Source organism: Dendropsophus ebraccatus, chromosome 14 (assembly GCF_027789765.1).
Source record: "Dendropsophus ebraccatus isolate aDenEbr1 chromosome 14, aDenEbr1.pat, whole genome shotgun sequence".
Taxonomy (NCBI): domain Eukaryota; kingdom Metazoa; phylum Chordata; class Amphibia; order Anura; family Hylidae; genus Dendropsophus; species Dendropsophus ebraccatus.
This window is the reverse complement of record NC_091467.1, coordinates 28,828,777-28,832,288: the sequence shown is the minus strand read 5'-3', so window position 1 is coordinate 28,832,288 and position 3,512 is coordinate 28,828,777.

The window sequence follows — 3,512 nt, the reverse complement described above, 5'->3', positions numbered from 1 at the left end:
TCTGCCGCCACGAGCCCCCCACCCTCCTCTCTTCCAATCCAGCTGTTCTCTGAGTGCACTGCATTGTGGGAGATGTAGTTTCCTGCCAAGCACATGCAAAACCAGACACAAAAACATTATCGCTTATAGCCAACGCTGATCATCGACAGCAGCTGGTGCACTGGGATATGAGCACGGAAACCTGCGGCACAGCAATGGTTAAATGAGCAGGGCCTAGGCATTGCTGCTGGCTCTTACAACTGTGGATCAATGTTGCTCACACTGCGGGATGGGATCAATAAGTACAATTCTGTCTGCGTGTTGAGAAAAACACATTTCTCTTCTATACTTATAGAATGACCCATAGTTCTCCATGTGGGCACCAGGGTGGCACAGTAGGTAACACTCCAGCCTGCCAGCACAAGAATCAAATTCAACATATGTGTTCTTCCCATAGTGGTTATTACATCCTTTAATTTGCCTATGAAATTTGAACCTCTCAGGTTCCCGTACCAGATGGCTCCCGCCATCTCTATTTTTATTGGTGTTAGAAACTTCTGTGCTAGCTGGAACCCCCAGTTATCAGCTGTAATCTGGCAGTAGGTGCTCAATTTCCCTGTAGCGCCACCAAAGGTTGAATAAAGCATTACACTGGCAGCCATTGGCATTTATTTTGCAGTCTATTTAAATGGTTACCTTTAACATGTCAGTGCTGCCCCCCCCCCAGGTGCTGGGGGAAAAGATGGATCCAATCTTGGGAGACTCAGAGAAATTTCCCAGGATTGGATCCAGCTTTTCCCGCCATCCTGGGAGGAGTGGAGGGAGCGGGGAAGCGTTGAAGGGCAGTCCGCTTGATGAGTGGAGCGCCTTGCTTCATTTAGATGAGCGCTTTGCTCATCTCTAGTTTTGATACTATTTTTATAATAGAAGTCAATGGAAAGAGGGATGCACACAATTGCATCTGTTTTTGCATCATTTTTTTTTCATAAACCGTATATGTTAAACAGATTGCAGTCTGTGTAAGCCCAGCCTTAAAGCCCTATTCCACCAACAGATCTGATGACAGATTATCTGCCAAAGATTTGAAGCCAAACCTAGGAACAGACTCTAAACAGGGAAAAGGTCATAAAGGAAAGACTGGATTTCTCCTCTTTTCAAATCCACTCCTGGGTTTGGCTTCAAATCTTTGGCAGATAATCTGTGGTCAGATCTGTTGGTGGAATAGGGCCTTTAACTGGAGATTTTCATTTTTTTCACAGGAAAAACAGTTAAGGTTTAAGGGTTTTTTTGTATGAATTTTTTAATGTGGTTTTTGCCAGTGTGAATAAGCCCTATAGAATTCCCTAATAAAATCTATGATAGATGTTCTAAACTAGAAAAATCCCTTTAACCACAATCAATCAGCAACAATGTATGACCCATGTATTATAATAATATAAAATCACAGACAAGATTGTCAATAGTTTTTGTCCAGAATGGTCACAGTAAAAAATCTATCAATCTGCCATCTGTCCGAAATACCTAGAAAGTGCTTAGAGAGTTATAGCAAGAGGTGTAACAATATAGCTGCATGTTTTATTGAGTAGGTATAGTCAGCAGGGGGGCGTTGCGGCCAAATGTCATCCTACTCCCCGGGGCTATACTAAGGTGGTGGCGTAAGATAATCCTTATTTTACTCTAAGGAACTAACTAATCTTGTCTCGTTTTCAGAATATCCATTGAATTCAGTGGAGAAGAGACTGTAGATATCTTCTGTACATATACTGTGTGATGTAGCAGAGAGGAGTTTGTCATTGTCTTTTTTTTTTTTTTTTTTCTACTGTGCACTACTCAGCTCTGCGACATATATATATATATATATATATATATATATATATATATATATATCCATATATATATATATATATATATATATATATATATATATATATACTCCCTTCCTTTATGCCACACTTGATATTGTAGCTCCCGCTGTCACATTGAAGTGAACTAGATGATCGTCATTTCCAGGTCACCTATCTGCGCCACAATGTCATCCTAATATCTGAGTGAGCGTAATCTCCAACCTCTCCGCCTTATCCCCCTGATGATAGGAATACACTTTTATCTTGTCACCATGACAACGTATTAAGTCCATATGCAACAAACCACAAGGACAAGACTCTCCTGCAGAGCTAGCAATCTGCATTGTTATTAGTCAGTTCAAGAGGATCAAAAAACCCCACAGGGGAGATCACTTATATTAGCCAAAAGGTGAAGCAGCTACAAAGTGTGTTCTTCCTCTGGAGGACCTGGCATTTCCATGCATCAGTGAAAACATTTGCTGTTGATTTCTCCACAGGTTATAGGTGTTCATTTTGGACTTCAGCATGGGCTTACTCTGTGATCAGAGAACCTTTAAAGGAGAAGTCCGGCGAAAATATTTATTAAAGTATTGTATTGCCCCCCAAAAGTTATACAAATCCACAATATACACTTATTAAGGGAAAAGCTTATAAAGTCTTTTTTTCCCTGCACTTACTAATGCATCAAGGCTTCACTTCCTGGATAACATGGTGATGTCACGACCCGACTCCCAGAGCTGTGCGGGCTGTGGCTGCTGGAGAGGATGATGGCAGAGGGATGCTCAGTGTCCCTCCAGTGGCCTGTGTCCCTCAGTGTCCCCCTGCCATCATCCTCTCCAGCAGCCACAGCCTGCACAGCTCTGGGAGTCGGGTCGTGACATCACCATTTTATCCAGAAAGTTAAGCCTTGATGTAGTAGTAAGTGCAGAGAAAAAAGCACTTTATGTGCATGTCCTGTAATAAGTGTATATTGATGATTTGTATAACTTTTGGCGAGCAATACAATACTAAAAAAAAAATTTCACCAGACTTCTCCTTTAAGTTGCTGGAGGCACGATGCTGCCTGTGCTTGACTTCCCATTTGCACTGGTTTACTGTACAGGTTTTTACATGTTTGTTGCTGTCAGCTTGGGATCCCCTTCCTACCTACCTTGACTCTGGTGTTTTTCTTTAAGACCACCTTTTTCAGACACAGGTGCTCTTATTACTGTTCTATTGAGGACCCCCTTTAAGTTATGATATGTTCATATGTATGTATGTGCGCCGGTGTTTTCACACAATGTGACCTACAACCAAGATTGCTAATATTCAGTTATCAGGGGGAGTAATATATTAGCAGCTAGGTGTGAATATCACCTCAGTGTATATTTTAAGATCTGGTGAGCAGGGTCCTCACTCCTCTTCTGTTTTAATATTTCCTCATAGATTGTAAACTCTTGTGTCCTTTATTTCCTTATAGATTGTAAGCTCTTGTGAGCAGGGCCCCACTCCTCTTGTCTCCTATTCCCTCATAGATTATAAGCTCTTGTGAGCAGGGCCCCACTCCTCTTGTCTCCTATTCCCTCATAGATTATAAGCTCTTGTGAGCATGGCCCTCACTCCTCTTGTGTCTCCCATTCCCTCAAAGATTGTAAACTCTTGTGAGCAGGGCCCTCACTCCTCTTGTGTCTCCCATTCCCTCAAAGATTG